At 32.0% G+C, this 15,822-nt stretch overlaps 1 non-coding gene across 1 annotated transcript; it reads left to right on the top strand.

The window, feature by feature from the left end:
* Positions 1 to 4,347: 4,347 nt before the first annotated feature.
* On the top strand, positions 4,348 to 4,428 carry TRNAL-CAG. The gene has a single exon. It is a non-coding gene; the product is annotated as a tRNA-Leu (tRNA).
* The last annotated feature ends 11,394 nt before the right edge of the window (positions 4,429 to 15,822 follow it).

Raw genomic sequence — 15,822 nt, forward strand, 5'->3', positions numbered from 1 at the left:
TAATGGTTGAATCAAAAGTAACTCGAGCAGAAAACATAAATGACTGGTATGCGTTTATGTTGATAATATTATGTAAATGGTAATTTGATCATTATCTTGCGTAGCTACATTTAAAACTCATTATTAAAAATGTCAAAGTTGGGCAATAGAACATCATGGAACATTTGACGCATTGAAAAGATGTTGAGAGTACAACAATGCCCATGCAAATCCAGAAAATAAAGAAATTTTAAAAATAGAGACCGCAGCAGCATTCATTGATCACGTATGTAAAATAGTTATTGGGCATTCTTTAAATATATTAGAACTAATATAAATCTAAAATTCATTTGTATTTCTAGACTCAACCAGTTTGGATTAAAGGCAAAATCAACATCAACCTTAATAACAAAAACACTCAGTATTCGGACTACCATCAGGGTCATTGTTGTTACTAGCAAGTAAACAAGTTATGGAACTAGAACAAGAGGCACTATATTTGAACCTTCTACAAATATAATAAACATTAATATTTTGTTTAATACTTTAACATGAAACATGTAGGGTAAAAAAACTACCATTGTCAAATATCAACTGTTCGGGATGTGCCACACAAATATAGATTGAAAGAAGGAATAGAACACCAAATGTTCGAGAGACATATCAAAACTGGAGCCTAGCCAGCCTGTTACCAGAACAAGAAGACAACTTGTCACCTAGAAAAAAGAAAAAGATATCCTAAATTATTGGGTTCAAAGTCAAGATGGCCGAGTTGGTCTAAGGCGCCAGTTTCAGGTACTGGTTCGAAAGGGCATGGGTTCAAATCCCATCCCATTCTTGACATCATTTACAAATATTAGCAAATCCCAAAAAAAAAAAACCAGGTACGCTGTAGGCAGTCGGGTAGAGGCACCTAGGACACTTTACCCATGTGGGAAAGAACGCCCATCGCATGGCACCGACGGTGTACACACCCAAAGGCGGAGATTCTTTCATTGTACGCCATGTCACTACCTTTTTGTTAATTTCTTCTTTCTTGCCTTCTTGATGACCATATTTCTTGCATAAAAACCATCATGGGTTACACTGGAAAGGATCCGAATTTCAAGACACAAATCGTTACTCTTTCTCACTTTTAACTTCATATATTCCTTTGTTACTTTGTATTTTACGATGGTGTTGGCCCGTCATGCGGCTGCCCTTAGCCGTAAAATCGAAAATATGCCATTCTTTAATTTATAATTAGATATCTACAACGTATTTATTCCAAAAATAAATAAATTATTCATTATAAAAAAACTTAAAAAAAAAAAAAAAAAAGAATGAAGATATAATATCATTTGTTATAATGTCTTTATGTTCTACAATATATAGATTCCTTACTTTGAAATTTATTAATTAATTATAATCACTGCATTGTCCATTGTCTTCTTTTTACACGATCTTGTAATTATATATCAACGTTAAATACAAAATTAGATATATATTTATTTATAAAGTATTTTATTAATACCATGGGAAAACAATAATAAAATAGTTTCAAGCCAATCATATTAACTACTTAGGGAGGATTTGTAGACAAAGAGCGTATTCAAACAATCCAAGAAATTAAAGCGGAAAACTACCTTGTAATATCTCTGGACTACATAACAGTTGTCTAGTTTAAAGGTAAATCACATTTCTTTATTGTGATGATTTAAAGTGTATAAATATTTATTACCTTATCAAATCTTATTCCTTAAATAAACTAGGAATTTCTCTATCTGCAAGAACTAATTCAACAATAATGGTTGAATCAAAAGTAACTCGAGCAGAAAACATAAATGACTGGTATGCGTTTATGCTGATAATATTATGTAAATGGTAATTAGATCATTATCTTGCGTAGCTACATTTAAAACTCATTATTAAAAATGTCAAAGTTGGGCAATAGAACATCATGGAACATTTGACGCATTGAAAAGATGTTGAGAGTACAACAATGCCCATGTAAATCCAGAAAATAAAGAAATTTTAAAAATAGAGACCGCAGCAGCATTCATTGATCATGTATGTAAAATAGTTATTGTGCATTCTTTAAATATATTATAACTAATATAAATATAAAATTCATTTGTATTTCTAGACTCAACCAGTTTGGATTAAAGGCAAAATCAACATCAACCTTAATAACAAAAACACTCAGTATTCGGATTACCATCAGGGTCATTGTTGGTACTAGCAAGTAAACAAGTTATGGAACTAGAACAAGAGGCACTATATTTGAACCTTCTACAAATATAATAAACATTAATATTTTGTTTAATACTTTAACATGAAACATGTAGGGTAAAAAAACTACCATTGTCAAATATCAACTGTTCGGGATGTGCCACCCAAATATAGATTGAAAGAAGGAATAGAACACCAAATGTTCGAGAGACATATCAAAACTGGAGCCTAGCCAGCCTGTTACCAGAACAAGAAGACAACTTGTCACCTAGAAAAAAGAAAAAGATATCCTAAATTATTGGGTTCAAAGTCACACAAGATGGCCGAGTTGGACTAAGGCGCCAGTTTCAGGTACTGGTCCGAAAGGGCATGGGTTCAAATCCCATTCTTGACATCAATTACAAATATTAGCTAAGCCTAAAAAAAAACCCATAAAAAGTCGGTCATCTAGCCAGGTACGCTGTAGGCAGTTGGGTAGAGGCGCCTAGGACACTTTACCTATGTGGGAAAGAACGCCCCCCATTGGTCTGACGATCGCATGGCACCGACGGTGTACACACCCAGAGGCGGAGATTCTTTCATTGTACGCCATGTCACTACCTTTTTTCACATCCGGATGGAAGTGCGGTAGTTTTAGAAGGTTTTCTAAGATTATTATTGTTAATTTCTTCTTTCTTGCCTTCTTGATGACCATATTTCTTGCATAAAAACCATCATGGGTTACACTGGAAAGGATCCGAATTTCAAGACACAAATCGTTACTCTTTCTCACTTTTTACTTAATATATTCCTTTGTTACTTTGTATTTTACGATGGTGTTGGCCCGTCGTGCGGCGGCCCTTAGCCGTAAAATCGAAAATATGCCATTCTTTAATTTAGAATTAGATATCTACAATGTATTTATTCCAAAAATAAATAAATTATTCATTATCAAAAAACTTAAAAAAAAAAAAAAAAAGAAGAAGATATAATATCATTTGTTATAATGTCTTTATGTTCTACAATATATAGATTCCTTTCTTTGAAATTTATTAATTAATTATAATCACTGCATTGTCCATTGTCTTCTTTTTACACGATCTTTTAATTATATATCAACGTTAAATACAAAATTAGATATATATTTATTTATAAAGTATTTTATTAATACCATGGGCAAACAATAATAAAATAGTTTCAAGCCAATCATATTAACTACTTAGGGAGGATTTGTAGACAAAGAGCGTATTCAAACAATCCAAGAAATTAAAGCGGAATACTACCTTGTAATATCTCTGGACTACATAACAGTTGTCTAGTTTAAAGGTAAATCACATTTCTTTATTGTGATGATTTAAAGTGTATAAATTTTTATTATCTTATCAAATCTTATTCCTTAAATAAACTAGGAATTTCTCTATCCACAAGAACTAATTCAACAATAATGGTTGAATCAAAAGTAACTCGAGCAGAAAACATAAATGACTGGTATGCGTTTATGCTGATAATATTATGTAAATGGTAATTAGATCATTATCTTGCGTAGCTACATTTAAAACTCATTATTAAAAATGTCAAAGTTGGGCAATAGAACATCATGGAACATTTGACGCATTGAAAAGATGTTGAGACTACAACAATGCCCATGCAAATCCAGAAAATAAAGAAATTTTAAAAATAGAGACCGCAGCAGCATTCATTGATCATGTATGTAAAATAGTTATTGTGCATTCTTTAAATATATTAGAACTAATATAAATCTAAAATTCATTTGTATTTCTAGACTCAACCAGTTTGGATTAAAGGCAAAATCAACATCAACCTTAATAACAAAAACACTTAGTATTCGGACTACCATCAGGGTCATTGTTGTTACTAGCAAGTAAACAAGTTATGGAACTAGAACAAGAGGCACTACATTTGAATCTTCTACAAATATAATAAACATTAATATTTTGTTTAATACTTTAACATGAAACATGTAGGGTAAATAAACTACCATTGTCAAATATCAACTGTTCGGGATGTGCCACCCAAATATAGATTGAAAGAAGGAATAGAACACCAAATGTTCGAGAGACATATCAAAACTGGAGCCTAGCCAGCCTGTTACCAGAACAAGAAGACAACTTGTCACCTTGAAAAAAGAAAAAGACATCCTAAATTATTGTGTTCAAAGTCAAGATGGCCGAGTTGGTCTAAGGCGCTAGTTTCAGGTACTGGTCCAAAAGGGCATGGGTTCAAATCCCATTCTTGACATCATTTACAAATATTTGCAAAGCCCAAAAAAAAACCCATAAAAAGTCGGTCATCCAGCCAGGTACACTGTAGGCAGTCGGGTTGAGGCGCCTAGGACACTTTTACCTATGTGGGAAAGAACGCCCCCCACTGGTCTGATGGTCGCATGGCAGCGACGGTGTACACACCCAGAGGCGGAGATTCTTTCATTGTACGCCATGTCACTACCTTTTTCACATTAGGATTGAAGTGCGGTAGTTTCCTTTTTCACATTAGGATTGAAGTGCGGTAGTTTTAGAAGGTTTTCTAAGATTATTTTTGTTAATTTCTTCTTTCTTGCCTTCTTGTTGACCATATTTCTTGCATAAAAACCATCATGGGTTACACTGGAAAGGATCCGAATTTCAAGACACAAATCGTTACTCTTTCTCACTTTTTACTTCATATATTCCTTTGTTACTTTGTATTTTACGATGGTGTTGGCCCGTCGTGCGGCTGCCCTTAGCCGTAAAATCGAAAATATGCCATTCTTTAATTTAGAATTAGATATCTACAACGTATTTATTCCAAAAATAAATAAATTATTCATTATCAAAAAACTTTAAAAAAAAAAAGATGATATAATATCATTTGTTATAATGTCTTTATGTTCTACAATATATAGATTCCTTACTTTGAAATTTATTAATTAATTATAAAAACTGCATTGTCCATTGTCTTCTTTTTACACGATCTTGTAATTATGTATCAACGTTAAATACAAAATTAGTTATATATTTATTTATCAAGTATTTTATTAATACCATGGGAAAACAATAATAAAATAGTTTCAAGCCTATCATATTAACTACTTAGGGAGGATTTGTAGACAAAGAGCGTATTCAAACAATCCAAGAAATTAAAGCGGAAAACTACCTTGTAATATCTCTGGACTACATAACAGTTGTCTAGTTTAAAGGTAAATCACATTTCTTTATTGTGATGATTTTTTTTTGAATGCCTTTATTGTGATGATTTAAGTGTATAAATTTTTATTACCTTATCAAATCTTATTCCTTAAATAAACTAGGAATTTCTCTATCTGCAAGAACTAATTCAACAATAATGGTTGAATCAAAAGTAACTCGAGCAGAAAACATAAATGACTGGTATGCGTTTATTCTGATAATATTATGTAAATGGTAATTAGATCATTATCTTGCGTAGCTACATTTAAAACTCATTATTAAAAATGTCAAAGTTGGGCAATAGAACATCATGGAACATTTGACGCATTGAAAAGATGTTGAGACTACAACAATGCCCATGCAAATCCAGAAAATAAAGAAATTTTAAAAATAGAGACCGCAGCAGCATTCATTGATTATGTATGTAAAATAGTTATTGTGCATTCTTTAAATATATTAGAACTAATATAAATCTAAAATTCATTTGTATTTCTAGACTCAACCAGTTTGGATTAAAGGCAAAATCAACATCAACCTTAATAACAAAAACACTCAGTATTCGGACTACCATCACGGTCATTGTTGTTACTAGAAAGTAAACAAGTTATGGAACTAGAACAAGAGGCACTACATTTGAACCTTCTACAAATATAATAAACATTAATATTTTGTTTAATACTATAACATGAAACATGTAGGGTAAAAAAACTACCATTGTCAAATATCAACTTTTCGGGATGTGCCACCCAAATATAGATTGAAAGAAGGAATAGAACACCAAATGTTCGAGAGACATATCAAAACTGGAGCCTAGCCTACCTGTTACCAGAACAAGAAGACAACTTGTCACCTAGAAAAAAGAAAAAGATATCCTAAATTATTGGGTTCAAAGTCAAGATGGCTGAGTTGGTCTAAGGCGCCAGTTTCGGGTACTGGTTTGAAAGGGCATGGGTTCCAATCCCATTCTTGACATCATTTACAAATATTAGCAAAGCCCAAAAAAAACCCCATAAAAAGTCGGTCATCCATCCAGGTACGTTGTAGGCAGTCGGGTAGAGGCGTCTAGGACACTTTACCTACTTGGGAAAGAACGCCCCCCACTGGTCTGACGAGTGTGCGGTTCGTCAGTTGGATCGGGTGGGTGACCAAACTAGGCAGCCGGTGTGTCCTCGACGGTGTACACACCCCAGAGGCGGAGATTCTTTCATTGTACTGACCATGTCACTACTTTTTTCACATTAGGATGGAAGTGCGGTAGTTTTAGAAGGTTTTCTAAGATTATTTTTGTTAATTTCTTCTTTCTTGCCTTCTTGATGACCATATTTCTTGCATAAAAACCATCATGGGTTACACTGGAAAGGATCCGAATTTCAAGACACAAATCGTTACTCTTTCTCAATTTTTACTTCATATATTCCTATGTTACTTTGTATTTTACGATAGTGTTGGCCCGTCGTGCGGCTGCCCTTAGCCGTAAAATCGAAAATTTGCCATTCTTTAATTTTGAATTAGATATCTACAATGTATTTATTCCAAAAATAAATAAATTATTCATTATCAAAAAACTTAAAAAAAAAAAAAAAAAGATATAATATCATTTGTTATAATGTCTTTATGTTCTACAATATATAGATTCCTTACATTGACATTTATTAATTAATTATAATCACTGCATTGTCCATTGTCTTCTTTTTACACGATCTTGTAATTAAATATCAACGTTAAATACAAAATTAGGTATATATTTATTTATCAAGTATTTTATTAATACCATGGGAAAACAATAATAAAATAGTTTCAAGCCAATCATATTAACTACTTAGGGAGGATTTGTAGACAAAGAGCGTATTCATATAATCCAAGAAATTGAAGCGGAAAATTACCCCGTAATATCTCTGGACTACATAACAGTTGTCTAGTTTAAAGGTAAATCACATTTCTTTATTGTGATGATTTAAAGTGTATAAATTTTTATTACCTTATCAAATCTTATTCCTTAAATAAACTAGGAATTTCTCTATCCGAAAGAACTAATTCAACAATAATGGTTGAATCAAAAGTAACTCGAGCAGAAAACATAAATGACTGGTATGCGTTTATGCTGATAATATTATGTAAATGGTAATTAGATCATTATCTTGCGTAGCTACATTTAAAACTCATTATTAAAAATGTCAAAGTTGGGTAATAGAACATCATGGAACATTTGACGCATTGAAAAGATGTTGAGACTACAACAATGCCCATGCAAAATCCAGAAAATAATGAAATTTTAAAAATAGAGACCGCAGCAGCATTCATTGATCATGTATGTAAAATAGTTATTGTGCATTCTTTAAATATATTATAACTAATATAAATCTAAAATTCATTTGTATTTCTAGACTCAACCAGTTTGGATTAAAGGCAAAATCAACATCAATCTTAATAACAAAAACACTCAGTATTCGGACTACCATCAGGGTCATTGTTGTTACTAGCAAGTAAACAAGTTATGGAACTAGAACAAGAGGCACTACATTTGAACCTTCTACAAATATAATAAACATTAATATTTTGTTTAATACTTTAACATGAAACATGTAGGGTAAAAAAACTACCATTGTCAAATATCAACTGTTCGGGATGTGCCACCCAAATATAGATTGAAAGAAGGAATAGAACACCAAATGTTCGAGAGACATATCAAAACTGGAGCCTAGCCAGCCTGTTACCAAAACAAGAAGACAACTAGTCACCTAGAAAAAAGAAAAAGATATCCTAAATTAGTAGGTTTAAAGTCAAGATGGCCGAATTGGTCTAAGGTGCCAGTTTTAGGTATTGGTCCGAAAGGGCATGGGTTCAAATCCCATTCTTAACATCTTTTACAATTATTAGCAATGCCCCTAAAAAAACCCATAAAAAGTCGGTCATCCAGCCAGGTATGGTGTAGGCAGTTGGGTAGAGGCGCCAGGTGCCTAGGACACTTTACCTATGTGGGAAAGAACGCACCCCCCCCCCCCCCACTGGTCTGACGATCTCATGGCACTCGGGCGTCTCGTCAGTTGCATCAGGTGGGCGACCAAACTAGGCAATGGATCGGGTGGGCAACCAAACTAGGTAGTCGGTGTGTCCCCGACGGTGTACACACCCCAGAGGCGGTTATGGCGCATTCGGTAGAGATTCTTTTATTTTACGCCATGTCACTAACTTTTTTCACATTAGGATGGAAGTTCGGTAGTTTTACAAGATTTTCTAAGATTATTTTAGTTAATTTCTTCTTTCTTGCCTTCTTGAAGACCATATTTCTTGCATAAATACCCTCATGGGTTCACACGGGAGAGGATCCAAATTTTTAGACACAAATCGTTACTCTTTCTCACTTTTTACTTCATATATTCCTTTGTTACTTAGTATTTTACGATAGTGTTGGCCCGTCGTGCAGCTGCGCTTAGCCGTAAAACCGAAAATATGCCTTTCTTTAATTTAGAATTAGATATCTACAACGCCTTTATTCCAAAAAAAAAAAAAAAAAAAAAAATTATTCATTATCAAAAAATTTAAAAAAAAATATAAGAGATATAATATCATTAGTTATAATGTCTTTATTTTCTACAATATATAGATTCCTTACTTTCAAATTCATTAATTAATTATAATCATTACATTGTCCATTGTCTTCTTTTTACACGATCTTGTAAATAAATATCAACGTTAAATATAAAATTAATTATATATTTATTTATCAAGTATTTTATTAATACCATGGAAATATAATGATAAAATAGTTTCAAGCCAATCATATAAATCTACAATTCATTTGTATTTCTAGACTCAACCAGTTTGGATTAAAGGCAAAATCAACATCAACCTTAATAACAAAAACACTCAGTATTTGGACTACCATCAGGGTCATTGTTGTTACTAGCAAGTAAACAAGTTATGGAACTAGAACAAGAGGCACTACTCTTAACCATCTACAAATATAATAAGCATTAATATTTTGTTTAATACTTTAACATGAAACATGTAGGGTAAAAAAATTACCATTGTCAAATATCAACAGTTCGGGATGTGCCACCCAAATACAGATCGAAAGAAGGAATAGGACACCAAATGATCGAGAGACATATCAAAACTGGATCCTACCCAGCCTGTTACCAGAACAAGAACACAACTTGTCACCTAGAACAAAGAAAAAGATATCCTAAATTGTTAGGTCCAAAGTCAAGATGGCCGAGTAGGTCTTAAGCGCCAATTTCAGGTACTGGTCCGATAAGGCATGGCTTCAAATCCCTTTCTTGACATCTTTTACAATTATTAGCAAAGCCCCAAAAAAAACTCAGAAATAGTCGGTCATCCAGCCAAGTACGCTGTAGGCAGTCGGGTAGAGGCACCTAGGACACTTTACATATGTGGGAAAGAAAGCCCCCCCCCCCCCCCCCAATGGTCTAACGATCGCATGGAACTTGGGCGGCTCGTCAGTTGGATCGGGTGGGCGACCAAACTAGGCAGTCGGTTGTTCCCAGAGGTTATTAAGGCGGATTCAGCGTAGATTCTTTCATTGTACGCAATGTTATTACCTTTTTTCACATTTGAATGGAAGTGCGGTAGTTTTAGATGATTTTCTAAGATTATTTTAGTTAATTTCTTCTTTCTTGCGTTCTTGAAGAACATATTTCTTGCATTAATACCCTCATGGGACACACTGGAGAGGATCCGAATTTCAAGACACAAATTGTTACTCTTTCTCACTTTTTACTTCATATATTCCTTTGTTACTTAGTATTTTACGATACTGTTGGCCCATCGCGCGGCTGCCCTTAGCCGTAAAACTGAAAATATGCCTTTGTTTAATTTAGAATTAGATATCTACAACGCCTTTATTCCAAAAAAAAAAAAAAAAAAATTATTCATTATCAAAAAATTAAAAATATATATATAATATCATTAGTTATAATGTCTTTATTTTCTACATTATATAGATTCCTTATTTTCAAATTCGTTAATTAATTATAATCACTACATTGTCTATTGTCTTCTTTTTACACGATCTTGTAATTAAATATCAACGTTAAATACAAAATTAGTTATATATTTATTAATCAAGTATTTTATTAAAACCATGGGAAAATAATAATAAAATAGTTTCAAGCCAATCATATTAACTTCTTAGGGAGGATTTGTAGACAAAGAGTGTATTCAAACAATCCAATAAATTGAAGCGGAAAACTACCCCGTAATATCTCTGGACTACATAACAATTGTCTAGTTTAAAGGTAAATCACATTTCTTTATTGTGATGATTTAAAGTGTATAAATTTTTATTACCTTATGTAATCTTATTCCTTAAATAAACTAGGAATTTCTCTATCCGCAAGAACTAATTCAACAATAATGGTTGAATCACAAGTAACTCGAGCATAAAACATAAATGACTGGTATGTGTTTATGCTGATAATATTATGTAAATGGTAATTAGATCATTATCTTACGTAGCTATATTTAAAACTCATTATTAAAAATCCCAAAGTTGGGCAATAGAACATCATGGAACATTTAACGCATTGAAAAGATGTTGAGACTACAACAATACCCTTGCAAATCCAGAAAATAAAGAAATTTAAAACACAGCGACCGCAGCATCATTCATTGATCCTGTATGTAAAATAGTTATTGTGCATTCTTTAAATATATTAGAACTAATTTAAATCTACAATTCATTTGTGTTTCTAGACTCAACCTGTTTGGATTAAAGGCAAAATCAACATCAACATTAATAACAAAAACACTCAGTATTCGGAATACCATCAGGGTCATTGTTGTTACTGTCAAGTAAACAAGTTATGGAACTAGAACAAGAGGCACTACTCTTGAACCTTCTACAAATATAATAATCATTAATATTTTGTTTAATACTTTAACATGAAACATGTAGGGTAAAAAAACTACCACTGTCAAATATCAACAGTTCGGGATGTGCCACCCAAATACAAATCGAAAGAAGGAATAAGACACCAAATGATCGAGAGACTTATCAAAACCTGAGCCTATCCAGCCTGTTACCAGAACAAGAAGACAACTTGTCACCTAGAACAAAGAAAAAGATATCCTAAATTGTTGGGTTCAAAGTCAAGATGGCCGAGTTGGTCTAAGCCACCAGTTTCAGGTACTGCTCCGAAAGTGTATGGGTTCAAATCCCATTCTTGATATCTTTCACAATTATTAGCAAAACCTAAAAAAAAAAAAAAAAAAACCCATAAAAAGTCGGTCATCCAGACAGGTATAAGTTGGGTAGACGCGCCTAGGACACTTTACCTATGTGGGAAAGAACGCCCTCCCATTGGTCTGACGATCGCATGGCACTCGGGCGACTCGTCAGTTGGATCGGGTGGGCGACCAAACTACGCAGTCGGTGTATACCCGACGCGGTTAAGGCGGATTAAGGCGAGATTCTTTAATTGTACGCCATGTCACTATTTTTTTCACATTAGGATGGAAATGCGGTAGTTTTAGACGATTTTCTAAGATTATTTTAGTTAATTTCTTCTTTCTTGCCTTCTTGAAGACCATATTTCTTGCATAAATACCCTCATGGGTCACACTGGAGAGGATCCGATTTTCAAGACACAAATCGTTACTCTTTCTCACTTTTTACTTCATATATTCCTTTGTTACTTAGTATTTTACGATAGTGTTGGCCCGCCGTGCGGCTGCCCTTAGCCGTAAAACCGAAAATATGCCTTTCTTTAATTTAGAATTAGATATCTACAACACCTTTATTCCAAAAAAAAAATAATAATAATAATAATAATAAAATCATTATCAAAAACTTAAAAAAAAAAAAAAGATATAATATCATTAGTTATAATGTCTTTATTTTCTACAATATAGATTCATTAGTTTCAAATTCATTAATCTTACTATATAAAAAAGCCACACACCTTGGGATGCACAATAGAGCCAAAAATTCCCGCTCAAATGTTTTGGCTTACAAAAGTTGTTTTGAGTAAAATAAAAAGTTCCTGTTCAATGGAAGAAGATTCTAGATACACAGTGTATTTATGAATAAGTCTTTTTATATCTCTAGAAAACAATTACCAATGAGGAGTAATGACCACATGTTATTTTCAAGGTGTCTTTTGAGTTTCAACTACAAAGCATTGTTTGTACGCATTTAAGTAGATAGCCATATTTGTATATATATTGGGTTCTCATATTGCAGAGGACTTAGAGGTCGGAATATGAATCTTAACAGATCTAGAATTGAAGAGGCGATGCTGCTAAGACCGTGGAATGAAGCATCGGCACCAACAATTATCACACACCAGTGAGGATGGTGGGAGGATGAATTTTAGGAGAAGGCTATATATATATATTCGCTAGGATGTTTGTGGTTTTTTTTTTTTTTTTTTTTTTTTTTTTTTTTTTACAGATCTGAAGTTGGCATTAGTTTAGCTTAGTATCATGTTAATGGCGGTGGTGGGAAAAGATTTGGTGATATGTGGCTGCAACGATGCATGGCAGGTGTGCTGGGAGAATACCATTGGGATGACAACTCTGTATGCAAATGGGATATACATGTATATTAATAGGATAGATTTGAAAAAAACGAAAGCTTAAAGAAAGTGTTTTTTTTTAATGGAAGGGAGATACATTCTTTTTTTTTGAAAACAGGGAGATACATTCTTATCTGTACTTGGATTAAAAAAAATGTATGTCCTGCAAACTGTTTGTGAAAATGTCAAGATGAATTCTAGAAATAATTTGGACGTACAAGGAAGGGAGGATGTCACAATGAACAAAGAAGCTTGATTACAATGTGTTGCAAGAGAAAACACATTGCTGCAATAGAGGTAAAATCCAAATGCATACCTAATTTCAATCATTTAATTATAATAGCATACTTTGAAAATGTTATAATTTCAACATCTATTTAAGTACCATATTATGTTTCAACTCATCCTTTAGAAAAATCTAAATTCCTCCAAATACAAGCTGCAATATAACAATGTAAGCAATTTCAAAACCTGAAATTTTTTTAGGCAGTATTACACAATACCATAATTTCAAAGGATATGAATTCATTTATATAGTTTAAAATGTTATAATTTCAACATCTATTTAAGGATATGATTTCAACTTAGTAAGTAAACCTGCAGCACAAGTAGTTTAAGTTTAGCATTGTCATTAAAGGATATCATTTAGTTAAATGTAAGATGCATGTTTGAATTTTTAAGTTGATAACATTTTAAACTGTATTCAGATTATCAGTACTGCAGCTTAACCTTATTTTGTTTTACAGGTAAATTTAAGTTATTTGACGACTTTCTTTTATCATGAAGATAGTGTACTTTACAACTTTCTTTCTTAACCTCATTCTTTAAAAGCACAGATTACTGTTATTGCTGAAAGCATGCTTAGTAATACAAACAACTTATTTACAAATATAAGTTAATCTGTATAAATATCCCTGTGCCATGCCCTCTATATATATGCTGGGTGAAATTGTTATACAAACTTTGTGTTCAACACACTTCTTTGTGGAGTATTGGAAGTTTGTCCTGTGGGAACATCTTTGACGAGTACATAAGTGATTCGATGGTTGTTGCTACAATCACTGATGTGTATGCTAAGAAACAGGTGACATTTTTGTATTCTTTGAACACAAAGGGTGTCCAATGAAGAGCTTTTCTGCTCTTGCTTTGGGAGAGGTAGAATTTAAAATAGAGAGTGACGAGAGAAAAATAAAATTCTTCCACGGATTAAAATTTAGAAGTTGTTAGATGATTAAATGTGATGTTTTTACACCATTTAAAATATTTCAATTGTATTGACCAAGTGTGGTCGTTGGTTTAAGAAAATTATGCTATGAATGTCATTTTAAGTTTTTATCAAATGTGAACTTTTATCTATTTGTTTTTTTTTATTGAATTTTGTTAAAACTTTATTGAGTTTTATTGAGTTTTGTCTAATGGCTGCTTAACTATTTGTTTTCTCTTTTTTTTTTTTTTTTTTTGGTTGTTTCAGCTAACAAAATACTTAATCAGTCATTGTGAGAAGGTATTAATGTCATTAGCGTAAAGAAGCAGCAATCCATCCTTTTTGATGTGGGATTCATTGACAGATATATGTACTTTCTTTGACAACATGTAATAGTATATACATGGTCTTTTTTGAGCTAAACCTTTCTTAAATCCTCAGTTTTTTAGGAATAGAATGTAAGATGAGTGATATATCAAATATTTTTACATTTGTAAAATATATCAAACAAGTTACAACGCAGGACAATCATATTAGATGACTAAGAAAATACATACATGTGCTATATAAAGATTTTATGTTACAATGTTGTTTTATAGTAAGGCATTAGAATAGAGAACCATAGTAGATCATGTTTTTAGTACTCTTATTAAAATACTATATAGTAATATAAATATGCCACACATTATTGCAGAAAAACATCAATTCTTTCGAATTTTATTTAAAAAGCTAATATTATATTGTAATATCTGATTTACTACACTCTATTATTTTTTAATAATATGAATTTGTTAGGTACTAATCAATGCTTTTAGTTTTATAGGGAATAATTAGTTTTTAAAACTATATAGTAAATTTTGTATACTATATTCATTTAAACTAATATTAGTCACATAAAATTTCATTTGAGTTATTCATCAAAATTAAACTTAGATTTCCTACTTTAATAATACATTGTCAGTAATCAATGAAATTCGATCCACACCATATGGGTTATGATAAATTCAACTAATAAACAATTGAGGCATACACACGAAAGAGATTTAGTTCATGAAAGTCTAGCAATACTTACTTGACACTATGTCATGTGTCACCTAAGCTTTTCAAGTCATTCATACTCCCAATAGAGTATAATTTCATGCATTAGATCCTATATACATAGTAAGTAATTTATAAGCGAATGCAGTTTTATATCCTATTAGCATATTGTAAACAATATGATTATTATATATTCAATCGATTTATTGTGATATCATATGTATAGTTTATTACCATATATATTCAATCGATTTGTTTATTACAATAACACTTTAAATTAAAATATAATTTGTAGGCCGTGCATCGCACGGGTGCAATGCTAGTTAATTATAATCACTACATTGTCCATTGTCTTCTTTTTAAACAATCTTGTAATTAAATATCAACGTTAAATACAAAATTAGTTATATATTTATTTATCAAGTATTTTATTAATACGATGGGAAAATAATAATAAAATATTTTCAAGCCAATCATATTAACTACTTAGGGAGGATTTGTAGACAAAGAGTGTATTCAAACAATCCAAGAAATTGAAGCGGAAAACTACCCCGTAATATCTCTGGACTACATAACAGTTGTCTAGTTTAAAGGTAAATCACATTTCATTATTGTGATGATTTAAAGTGTATAAATTTTTATTACCTTATATAATCTTATTCGTTAAATAAACTAGGAATTTCTCTAT

This window comes from Ipomoea nil, unplaced genomic scaffold, assembly GCF_001879475.1.
Source record: "Ipomoea nil cultivar Tokyo-kokei standard unplaced genomic scaffold, Asagao_1.1 scaffold2792, whole genome shotgun sequence".
Classification (NCBI taxonomy): Eukaryota; Viridiplantae; Streptophyta; class Magnoliopsida; order Solanales; family Convolvulaceae; genus Ipomoea; species Ipomoea nil.